At 45.0% G+C, this 12730-nt stretch overlaps 1 pseudogene; it reads right to left on the reverse strand.

Annotated features, from left to right (window-relative positions):
* Positions 1-276: 276 nt before the first annotated feature.
* Positions 277-12456, reverse strand: LOC124672907 (annotated as a pseudogene).
* Between the last annotated feature and the right edge of the window lie 274 nt (positions 12457-12730).

Here is a 12730-nt window from a genome sequence, read left to right on the forward strand (position 1 = left end):
TCATGTGAGACAAATTGTAAATTATTCAGTTAGAAGGTACTAATATAGACTGTTACAGCAAAATACAGCTAGTTCTTGTTCCAAGGAATACAAGCGGCCGACACAGTAACTACTCTGGGGCTGGCACGGATCTACCCAGCACAAACTAGACAAATAAACACTACGTTGGACAGGCGTTAGGAGCACTGCTGCTGTTCCAAGTCAGAGAATATCCCAGCATCGCCCTTCACAGCCTGCACAGTTTTGTCAGCGATGTATTACGAATTAGTAAACCATGGTTTTCAGTGGAGATGAAAGCAATGATGACATGTATAGGTTTTAAACACACGGTGTGACACAAGTTCAAAGACTAGCATGAATAGACTGGCGAGTGGAAGCACCTTCTGCTTGAGCGGGTCGAACGCCTGACTACTGGAGCAGCGCTGTCTGCCGCGCCTTCCAAGACAGGTTCCCTGATTTTCTTTACAGTTGATCTGGACGAACCTGCACAGTACACAACACAAGTGCATTCAGAAACTGGACGCGTAACATGGATATCGGGGCTAGAAAGAAATATGACTCACCTCTGCGAGGTTTTCGCGCGGATTGAACCTCTGCGCTGCCGTCTTCTAGTTCTGTGCATGTGGATGACATCTGGCTTTTCTCCGAACTAATGTTCTCGCTGCCTTCTCGCATGTTCTCCTTGTCTTCAGCATTTCCATCATCCGCTGAAGGATCGGCAGCTTCCTCTGTCTCCTCGTCTTCAGCATTTCCATCATTCACGGAAGGACCAGTAACCTCGGTAGATTCCCCTGTCTCCTGATCTTCCGCATTGATATCATCCACTGAAGGACCAGTAACCTCGCTACCTTCCTCTGTTTCCTTGTCTTCAGCATTTCTATCTACCACTGAAGGATCAGCAACCTCGCTAGTTTCCCCTGTATCCTTATCTTCAGCATTTGCATCATCCACTGAAGGATCAACAACCTCACTAGCTTCCTCTGTCTCTTTATCTTCAGCATTGTTATCCACTGATGGATCGATAACCTCACCACTAGCTTCCTCTGTCAAAGAAAAGCACATAAATAAGTGAGCTCTCTAGTAAAAACTCTACTCTCTAGTGCACATGTCATAAATACCCCATTTGGGTTGTAGTTCATAGAATAATGGTCCACTTCAGTTTTAGTCATCATATGGTGGATAGATAAGATACTCGCACGGAATATATCTTACACAACAAAGAAGATAAGGAGATTCTGGAAAAGAAAAAAAGTAACTCTAGCTTACCTTCAGCAGACTTTCCATCGTTCTGTCCAACTTCTTTAGTAACTCTATCAATAGAACTCATTCTCTGTTTATGTGCCTCAGCATTTCTTGTCGTGGCCTCCTGTTCTTTCTTTTCCTCGTGAACCTTGCTAACTTTTTCCTCGAATTCTTCAATGCAAACTTTAAGCTCTGGTTTTGCAAACTTCTTACACTGTTTTGATGAATTGCCATAGATCAGTGAAAGCATAGAATTCACAAATTCAGCATTATGTATTCAAAAAATGTGAAGCATGTGCAGCCATCCATGCTATGCAACCAACCTTTGCTATCACGCTTCTGAAGTGGTTCATCACAGAATCTTCGGATAATGCATGCTCAAACATCTTGAAATTATCAATGAGCTTTTTCAAGCCTTTCTCAGTGTAGGTTAGCTGAGAGAGGCAGTAAGAGATGTACTCCCACTGCCTAACATCTGAAACTCAGGCAAAGAAAGAATCAAACATCTGAGAAAGGGGTAAGCCTAAAGTTATGCAGTTCATGAAAAGGGTCAAAACAAGAAATGCAGCAAAGAAGAGCTGTTTCAAGGAGAAAGGATTGAAATGAAAGAGTCAAAGTCAGCTGTCTCTATAAATGAACTTACTACCTGCTTTTCTCAAAACAAGGCATATATGTTTAGTCAAAAGCCAATGCAGTGTAGGTTTGACATATCTTATAAACAAAAATAAGAACATCTACAAGATTTAATTAATAGATTATGAAAATATATTCTACGGTAGATATATTGATATCTATTCGGCATTCTAGATGTTCAGATTTTTATCTACATGATTGGTCAACCTTAAAATCCGTTGACTTTTGACTACATTTATACACCTTATTTTGAGAAACGGAGGGAAAAGTTAAGACAACATTTTTTGGGCTGAGCCTTTCTCTTATGTGCGTCTGTGCCCATGGCCATAGGACCAAAACAGTGTCTATGCATATACTTGTATCTACTGAATAGAGTAGCTCTAGAGAATTCCACCAAATTCGTCACAAATAACATGAACTGCTCATTCACACATGATTGCATCTCTGGTTAAGTGGTTACTGCTTGTTATTTCTTCATAAATTTCTATTTTCCAGCCATCAAAGTTCACTTGTCTCATGGTTTCATAGACATAAAGGTGGACAGTTGATTAGCCATTCATGGAAACACACACGAGACAACATAAATGTTCAGTATAATTCGATCCTAGAAGTAAAGCCATATACCATTTCCACCAGCAAACCTATTGCAGAGCTTATCAACAAGAGCTTCCATTTGTTTGTCCTGAGATTACAGTTATGAATATAGTTAATGACGGATAGAGGCAAAAGTACACAAATGGCAGGCAAAGAAAGCAGCGTGTTAGACCTTTTTAATAGAACCAATTAAAAATTGCATGATGCTGCGAAATGTTTCTTCCTTGAGGTGCTGATTGCACAGTCTGCTCAGAATATCCGGAAGAAGATTATAAATTGGATTGCTTCCTTCATAGTCGCCAAACAAAAGAGAGGCAATATTAGCTATAGTCAAACAGCAGTATTTATATATATCAATTTAATTTGTACAGTTAATGCATGTACCTTTCTTTGATAGCTCATGAAAGAAGAGTTTTGCAAGGCTTGAGATCCTCTCGTCTTCATCTTCTACCCTCACAGCCATTTCATTGATATAACCTTTAACCTGTATAGGATTTGCAAATGTGAGAAGTGTCTCAACAGTGGGAGAGAGTGAAATGTGTTTCAATCGTGGGAGAGAGAGACCTTCATCATATCATTCAATATAAGATGAGAAATGACCAGCACAGCATTCTTCCTCACAGATGCTGATGGATCGCCCAATCGGGCATATATGTGTTCTGTCCATGGTTCTAAGAGGTTTGGAAAGCGAACTGCTAAATCGCCAAGGGCTATAGTGCAGTTAGATCGGACGATTTCAGAGGTTGCACTTTCAGCAACAGTAAATAGGATTTGAAGATTTGCTTCGCTGAAAATTGAGTATATCATGAGATCCAATGTTGTCACTAATTGTATACAACTAAGGTATCCATAATAATATTAAACAAATGCAGTCATGTCAAATACAATTGCATACCAGAATTCTGCATCAATAATCATTAGTATACAAAGAGCAAGCTTTGCAGAAGCATGTAACACTGGGAACTGCATCAAACAAAAATATTTCGTCAGGAGAAAATTACAAGGGGCAACGGAACGAAATATTTGGAAATATCAGAAGTGCAATACAATCCAAACCTTTTGCAGCAAAGTCGGGTTCCTACAGAGTTTTGAAATAAATGGTCCGCAGTGTCCAATAAGGTTCTTTTCACAGGAACAGGAAACAATCTCCCTTTCAGCTTGTTCAGCAAGAGACTCTATTGCAATATCTACTGTTGCGCCAAGTCCCAGTTCAGCATTTATGCCTTGTGCCTGCCAGCATCACAAAATAGACAATAAAAAGCTCAAGTCACATGAAAGAATAATAAGTCAAATCCAAAATGTTCAAATGGTTAAAGATGTGCAACCAAGTAAAAATTACCTCTGAATTCTTGGAGGCATCTACCTCACTGTCCTCATTAGTGTGATGTGATTTGTCATTCTTTGGTTTTGTTTCTGAATCTTCTTAACGGAAGTCTCAATGTAAACCAAATGATTAAGTGCTATATGACTAATAACAAAAAGAAATCTACCCAACTTTGTGGCTGATACCGCTGAAACAAATGGACCATTCTGAGTTTCGAGTTCGACTCCATTTGACATGCCATCCATTGCTGAGGAACTGAATACAGAATTGAGGGATTTCTTTGCAATCTCGGTAGCAAAAATTTCAGGTGCAGGGTGTAAGGTATAGATGGCACTTATAGCTTTCTCTGTTGCTGCATACCATATTTTCTCAGGAAGCGAGAAGCTAGTTATCAAGCTTTGCAATGCAGCAAATACTCTGGTACTGGTACTTAGTAACTTGACCTTGTCTTCTTCTGATAATCTATGCAGGGCAAGGCATGCAGTTCTAGCAAGCAGAGGTTCTTCCTTAGCCCAGCGTCCAAACCCAATGTCAACAATATCTTGTAAATGGGAACCCAGAATGCTGGGAGATGACTTTGCTGCCATGCAAAGAATTGATAAAGCTCCACGGCATTGCACTGGCCTCACGCCGTTGATGTTAAAGCAAAAATAATCCCACAAAGCTGATATCTGAAAGAAATCATGGGAATTAGCAAGTGTGTTCCTCACGAGTAACATAAGATAGCATGCATAACTGCAAGGGTACAATAACATTCAACAAAATGGATATACTTAGGCCTCAGAAGTCATTTGTATGATACAGTTGTCAAAGGCTCAAAGCACAACTTCAATGTACACAGCAAATCAATAGAACTTCTATTGTTAGAATAGTCGGAAAAAACTGTCACATTGACATGTCGAATAGCTAGGAGCAAAGTTCTCAACATGCATCTTAAATTCTTAATTGATGGGTGTTCCAAAATTAGCTCGGTCACATACAATCTAGTTAATTGCCTCATCTTGCACTTCTAAACTACAAGGCAAAAGATAGAATAATCTAAGAAGCTTCACATCCCTAAACATGGAACTCCATATGCAAGAATAAAAGAGTAATTAGCATTACTGTAGCTACGAGTATAAACAAGCACATATTCCCATTAATAAGGTTGCACATAGCAAACATTAAAAGGAAAGAAGAGTGCACCGTGCTGGACGAAATCTCTCCTTTCAATACCAATGAACTAACTAAGTTCTCCAGTGCAGCAAGGTCACCAATGCTACAGTCAATGTTGAGGTTTATCAAGCTTTTAGCTGTTTCTGTTGGGATTCTCTTTGTGTATATGGCGATGAATGCGCTCTCCACTGCTTCATATATTGACTTGTCCTGAGAAAATACCTGCAAAAGGCTAAAAGAGTCAGGAAAATGTTGAGTTTTAACAGATACATGAGCTCATATACCAGCTAGACTTTCTGGGACATTACCAGAGGCAGCATTTTCCTGAGTGCTGCTTCTGAACCTTCAACCTGAAACTGTCTGCATCTCATTAATAGAAGAATAGTGTTCTCAACATCTGTAGCTGAAGATGATGCCAACAACTGGATAAGGATTGGCATTAATGACGTTATACATGTTGAGAATCGCAGACCAGCCTCAAGGGATGCAACCAAAGCTCGGATCTGTTCCAAGTTTGTTATATCTGCAATCATTGGATCTTGATCCCTCTGGTCTTGACTAGAAGGTAGGCAGCTATCACTTACACTCTCATCCTGACCCACAATCATTTCTCCCAGTTGATGATCATTCACAGGTTCATCTTCCTCAGGAGACTGAGACTCCATTCCTTGCAATTTCTCCTTGTACTTCTCTAAAGTTGCCTCAAAGGTTGCAGTCCTTAGTTGAGGCCCAAAAGGGTTGTGTTGCAGCATTGTGATGAGAAGCTGTAATGCCGATTTCCTCACAATTGCACTTTTGTCCTCCAATCTCCCTGAAGCAACTGATGCCACTTCATTCCACAGGCCAATTGAAATAGCATTTTCTTCGCACAACTCTGCCCATACCTGAAGCACTCGACTCCTTGTGTATGCTGACACATCCCTACAACGCTCAATCAAAATTTCAAGCATAGCCTGCTTACTTCGGAGCCTCATGGAATGAGCACTGTTATTTCCATCAACATCTTTAAATGCCTTTGCAGCCAACTTGCCCAAGACCCCAACAAGAGAATTTCTAATCTTGTATGATTCCCCACCAAAATGTGGTATCAGAACACCAAGATTGGTAGACATAAGTTTTGGCAACCGATCTGCGAGTTCTACTAGGAATCGCCCAACATTGTCAGCACCAGCACCATCTCTCACATAATCTTTTGGATCAGTGCGACCAATTTCCCTGATCAGGGAAATTGCCAAGCTTCCATCACCAAACTTTTTCTCTGCAGCAGCAGCTGCTTCCGCAAGATAGGCGACAGTGAAATCATATTTATGGATCAAATGCAAGACAGATGCACTGGTTTGAGAAGTCCTTTGATGCTTTGTAGCTATTGCACCAATTATCCGGCATAGGCCATTTCTTGTTTCATCGTCTTTCAACACACTTTGATTCTCAAATAGAACAAAAGTACACCTATGAACAAGAAAGTAAGATCGCTGTAAAACAAAAGTTAACTGAAAAGTTTACTATACCAAGTTTCCAGAATTTACTTTGAAACAAAAGAGAGATATCTTTCATCAGCGCCGCCTGGACCAAAAAGTAGCGTAAGGTCAACTTCAAGAGAAGTGGCAACAAGATTCATGATCCGCCCTCTTTGCGCTTCCCAATTCCAAGCATAAACAGGATTCTTCTTCCGACCATGTGTTGTCACCTAAACCCAAATGGCAGAACAGGCTCACTTTTAATACAAAGGTATAACCATATAAGAAGCAAAATAATCATATCCTGAGCACAAATATTACCTTTGCCCCAGTGCCACTATCAGCTGAAGATTCCTGAGTGAGGACAATGGAAAGGAGGAAAAAGGAGTATATCTTGAGGGTGTTGCGGTGAGAAGCAATGCGGTCAGTGATAGGGATCCCGTCAGAAGGGGACATGGAAGCTCGTGAAAGGGAGTCAATGTTCGGTAGAAGGACACTGAGGTTGGAGCGCAAGGCCTCAACAAGGTTGAACTTAAGGGCTGGGGGCAAGCAAGTGAAGTCACGCACGAGAGAGTATACGCTATTAAACACATCTTGCTCCTCGATGCAGAAGAGTTCTTTGTCAGACAGATCAAATGAAGTGCCTTTAATTTATATCAAAGCAAAAGAAAGAGTTAGTCATATTGACAGGATACACAGACGTTGACAGAATAAATTGCTACTTTCATGTTCAACAAGTAAAAATAGTCTCAAGGGCCTAAAAGTTTGGTGCAAGCATTTGTTAATTAGTTGACAGGCTCATCTGGTTGTTAATAACTTAATATGATGGACACAATCTAAAAACATGTCGAAGGGAAAGAAAGCCAACTGGCAGTACCAGAACTCTAGATGATCTTGCTTATAGGGTAAATTTACTCCAAGATTAGAGACTCTTGTTGCAGTTTAGGCCATAGAACATGAAAGCTGGGTCATTATCATTTTTATCTTCTTTTTCTTGTCTAGTTTCACCTCTTAAATATATTTTCTAGTACAGCTCTCCCATAAACATTTCCATCAAAAAGAAGGCACGATACTTTCAACACACAAGGAACCCAGTATTTTGCAAAATAAACCCAGTGTGGCTTACACCAGACTATATGTGAAATTACATATATGTTAGCTCAAGTCCTTGGATGGACAAAAAGGTACGGAAGTGACTTTTCTCCGATGTCCAGGACACTAGTCTTCGAATTTTCAAGTGCAGAGTCGGTTTTCACCAGGTAAGCAAATATAAATCATAAGATGATATAGGGAACTTAAATGTGTGATTACATTCTTCAAAAAACAACGAAAACGCATCAACTCCCACAGGGCTTCCCAACCTGGACGCCCAAAATAAACCATGGAGAATGATGTAGACAGAACTTCCAAAATGTATCAGGAATTTGAGTATATGAAACTAGTTCACTGTCTGACATTTGCAGAATTTGTAGTTGCAGAAACCAACGCTACCTTTCATTATAGTGCATAATTTTGATACGGAGTAGAAAGAAGTCAATCTAATATGCATCAACCCATCAGAATCTAGAGATCCCTTTTGATAGAACAAAAACTATAGTACTTTGGTCTACTACTGTTCATGAACTAGCACAACTCTCTCAAATATTGTCGCTGTGTTGCATATTCTAAGAAAGAAGTCCACATACCCCCCCTAAGTTTCAGGTTCCGGGTGCTAACCCCCCCTAACTTTGATCTGGGTCATTTAACCCCCCCAACTATCCAAAACCGGGCAAATTACACCCCTGCTGCTAGTTGGCTGTTTTGGAGGCGGATTTGTTCCACGTCAGACTCTTGTTTTGGACTGGCTGGTCGAGCCGAACCTGGGCAGCCCTGTTCATTACGCATCGCCACCTACCGCGCGTGAGGAGAGGCATCACGCCGCGCCGTCGGCTGCTCTCTTCCTCGTTCCTGACGACGACCAAGAGACGAGCTCTCCATCGCAGCCTAGTCTCCGAACTGAATATTATCACTCAACACACTTCATTCATCTCAACAGGTTACATACATATACAGGTGAGGCACACAGATCATGCCATTAGTGAGCAAGCCGACGATGCTATTCTAGTGCTAGAACTAGTCTAAACTGAAGACTCAGTAGGTTGGTTACATAGGATCTGTACAATCGTGTCAGTCTAAACTCCAACATCAACAGCTTTACTTCAACACTCCGTTCTCCAGCTTTGCCGCGTCGCGACGCTGTGAGCTTTCCATGGCAGAGCGGTGCCTCCACATCCTGGACGGCGGCAGAGCTTAACCTATATGCTCTGAGGAGGACCCGGCCGCTGCTGCGCGAGCCCTGTAGTACGCCATGGTGGAATTCTGCAACTCCAGCAACTCCTGCACTCTGAAATCAAAGTCACACTGAATAACGAGTTCGCTTCCTCCGTGCCTGCACTCCACCCCCAGCCGGTGTAGATCGATCATTGACCGAGGCGGATACATCTCCTGCTGCCCCACCCCCGCCAAATTCATCAACGCCGTCGCCGCTTCCTCAATCTCCTGCTTTTATTTCGTCGCCGGCTGCAGGTGCCACCTCCGCTCAATCTCCGTCGGTGCGGTGGGTCAACCAACGGTGGGGTGGTGTGGTAAGAGGAGGCTGCCGGATTAGGTTGGGGTGGTAGGAGGAGGCCGCCGGATTTGGCTCGGCCGGAGGACGGGAACGAGGATGGGGAATGTGGTCTGGGCAGTCAACGAATGGAGGATGAAGCGACCTTGTGCAGCTCGACCTGGTGCGGCTCGCCCAGCTGCCGAACAGGTGCGACTCGACCGTGCCCACGTGGACCAAAACCACCGTCACGTGGAACAAATCCGCCTCCCAAAACAGCCAACTAGCAGTAGGGGGTAATTTGCCTGGTTTTGGATAGTTGGGGGGGTTAAATGACCCAGATCAAAGTTAGGGGGGGTTAGCGCCCGGAACCTGAAACTTAGGGGGGGTATGTGGACTTCTTTCCATATTCTAACAGCAGCAAGACCATCAGCTTCCAGAAAACAATTTCGAGCAAACTCGAAATGCTCAGGAATCAGGAGAAGCAACACAAGTTAGCTAAAAACGACTAAGGCAAGCTATATCCAAAACAGACGTTCCAACTCCTAGGGACGACCAAACCAAATCGTTTCGAGTGAAATTGTACACCGGAAAATGGCACACAACAGTCCGGAACACCCTTATTTATGACAACTAGGGCGTTTACTTAACTGCGGATTTAGATTTCGAGATTCTAACTGCGCAGCCAACGAAATTCGCGAAATCCCGTTGCGACCGTTCGCGAAGGCAGAAAGTGGTGGGGCGCTGGACGCCGAATGCGCGGGATCTAGGGTTTGCTGCCTCGAGTTCGGGGGAAATCGGGCAGCGCAGCTGCAACAATCGCCCCCATCGAGCGCTCGATGGCGGCACGCTCCAACGGAAGCTCTGGATTCTGAGGAGGGTTGGGGGAGGGGAAGGTGGAGCGGGCCCGGGCGCGTACCTTTGACGAACTCCTCGAGGTCGGCGGCGCGGAGGGCCGTGACGGCGATGGGGGCCTCCGGCCGGAGCGAGGGCTCGCCGTCGTCGTCTCCGTCGGCGTCGCGCTCGAGATCCCGCAGGCTCGCGGGGAAGACGAAAGGGGAGCCATCGCGCCGCGGACGCCGACGAGGGAGAGGGAGGCGGAGTGTTTGGATTCGGGCTGGGAAGGGGAAGGAGAGCGGGGAGTATTTCGAAATGGAGAGCGGGAGGCGTGAAATTTCGTGGGGGTCCACCAGTGCTGGAGTGGCGATATAAAGCTATTTTCAGTTTTTTTTTTGTGAACAGACTTTCAGATACATCCGTTGGAGTACTTTCACACTCCAGCTTGCAAGAGCATCTCCACCGACACCCCCGTAGCGACCCGATAGCATTTTAGGGCCGGCAACGAAAATAGGCTTGCACCGGTGCGTCTCAAACGGCGCTGGTCAATTTTCGAGCCCAATAGAATCGTCGGCAACCCCGTGCCGGTCCCTTCGCCAAGGGTGCGAATCGGGCGCGCCGGCACCTCGCGGCACGTACGAAAGCGAGTGTGGGCTCCGTCGGCAGCCGGACACACCGATTTCCCACCTCCTACACATACCCGAGCCGACTCCCACCCCTCTAGATCGCCACCATCGTCGTCGCCGCCACGCCCCTGCCTGCAATAGACACCGCCGACTGTCTAGGAACCACCGTCCATTCACACGGCCACCACCCCCTCGACCGGCGGCCGCTGTTTCGCCCGGAACAGAGCTCTTCGCCACCGCGATAGTATCGCCCTGCCCGTAAGGTATTCGTCTGATTACGGCGATGGAGAGCGACGACGAGATGATGGTGCAGCTGTTCACGGAGGAGCGGACCGCTCAGGGTCGTTCGGCGGCAACGACGGCGGTGACTTCGGCGAACATGTTGTGCGTTCGCCATCCTTTCTTCGTCGTGCCTCGGCGCGGCGGCTCAAAGCCAGGCAAGAGGATGAACATCAACAGGCATCGTGAAGCCGGCGCAATGCTGCTTGACGCCAACTACTTCAACGACGATGCGAATCTTCTCCAGGGGAATTTTGGCGCCGGTTTAGGATGAACAAGGAGCTGTTCTTGAAGATTGTCCACGGCGTCAGGGAGTACGACAAGTACTTCATCGCCAAGAAAGATTGCACAGGTTTGTGGGCTTCACTTTAATTCAGAAGTGCACTGTTGCAATGCGTTGTCTTGCATACGGAGCTCCTCCAGATACGGCCAATGACTACCTACGGATGGCAGAGTCAACTTGTACAGAGACTCTCTACAGGTTCTGCCAAGCTGTCATAGCGGTGTTTGGTAAGTTTATTTGAGAGCACCAAGACAAGATGATACAGCTCGGATCCTGCAAAATAATGCAGCAAGAGGGTTTCTTGGGATGCTCGGAAGCATTGGTTGTATGCATTGGGGGTGGAAGAATTTCCCTTTTGCTTCGCATGGGATTTACAAGGGGCATACTGGTGAGTGCAGTGTCATTCTTGAGGCAGTGGCAGACCATGACCTTTGAATTTGGCATGCATTTTTTGGCATGGCAGGAACAAACAATGATATCAACGTGCTGCAGCGCTCTCCGCTGTTTGCCAGGCTAGCTGAGGGACAAGCTCATGTTGTAAACTTTGAGGTAAACGGCCACGCATACAACAAGGGGTACTATCGAGCTGGTGGTATCTACCCGAAGTATGCTACATTTGTGAAGACAATTGCCTCTCCATCAAACGAGATGGAATCCTATTTTGCAACATGTCGAGAAGCAGCACGCAAGGATGTTAAGCGTGCTTTTGGGGTGCTTCAGCAGCGTTTCGCCATTTTCAGGTACCCTACTCTCACTTGGTCTGAGGCTCAGATGTGGGAGGTGATGAACGTCTGTGTGATCATCCACAACATGATCATTGAGAGCGAGCGCGACGCACCTGTGCAGGATGATCATCCATTTGATTATCAAGGGCCACTTGCTGAGGTAGAGCATGTACCCCAAGAATTTGTTGTTTTTCTTCATACGCACAATGAAATTGGAGATGCAGGTGTCCATGCACAGCTGAAGACGGATCTAACTGCGCATTTGTGTGCGAGGAGAGGAGGCACCAACAATGCATGATTTTATTTTTATTTGTTTGCATGTATGAATAATTTAAGTACTATTTCACAACAATTTCCTCACAATATGGAAAAAAGGTTGAAGATATTTCAAATATATCGAATTTTTATGTATGCAACAAATCTCCATTGGTTAGAGCAAATCATGGAGAATAATAATGGCACATACGTAAATAAAACTCAACACTTGCAACAATGTGAAATAACTTGCAACATGAAGCAAATGCAACAAGCATCCACAATCATTGAACATGTCGGCATTATTATAAATTGTCTCTTGATGATATTTTGGAATAACTTCTTCTCACTTTTGTGGTCGATGGCGGCCTCCGGCCGGAGCGACGGCTCGTCGTCGTCGTCTCCGTCGGCGTTCCGCTCGAGATCCCGCGAGCTCGAGGGGAAGACGAAAGGTGGAGCCATCGCGCGCTGGACACCGACGAGCGGAAGGGAAGGGGAGGCGGAGTGTTTGGATTCGGGCTGGAAGCGGAAGGGGGAAGGAGAGTGGGGAGTATTTCGAAATGGAGAGCGGGAGGCGTGAAATTTCGTGGGGTCCACCGAGTCTGGAGTGTGGCGATATAAAGCTATTTTCAGATTTTTTTTGTGAACAGACTTTCAGATAGATCCGTTGTACACTTGTACTTTCACACTCCAGCTTGTAAAGCTTGTAAGAGCATCTCCACCAGCGCCCCCCTCA

The sequence above is a fragment of the Lolium rigidum genome, chromosome 7 (assembly GCF_022539505.1).
Source record: "Lolium rigidum isolate FL_2022 chromosome 7, APGP_CSIRO_Lrig_0.1, whole genome shotgun sequence".
In the NCBI taxonomy this organism is placed as follows: domain Eukaryota; kingdom Viridiplantae; phylum Streptophyta; class Magnoliopsida; order Poales; family Poaceae; genus Lolium; species Lolium rigidum.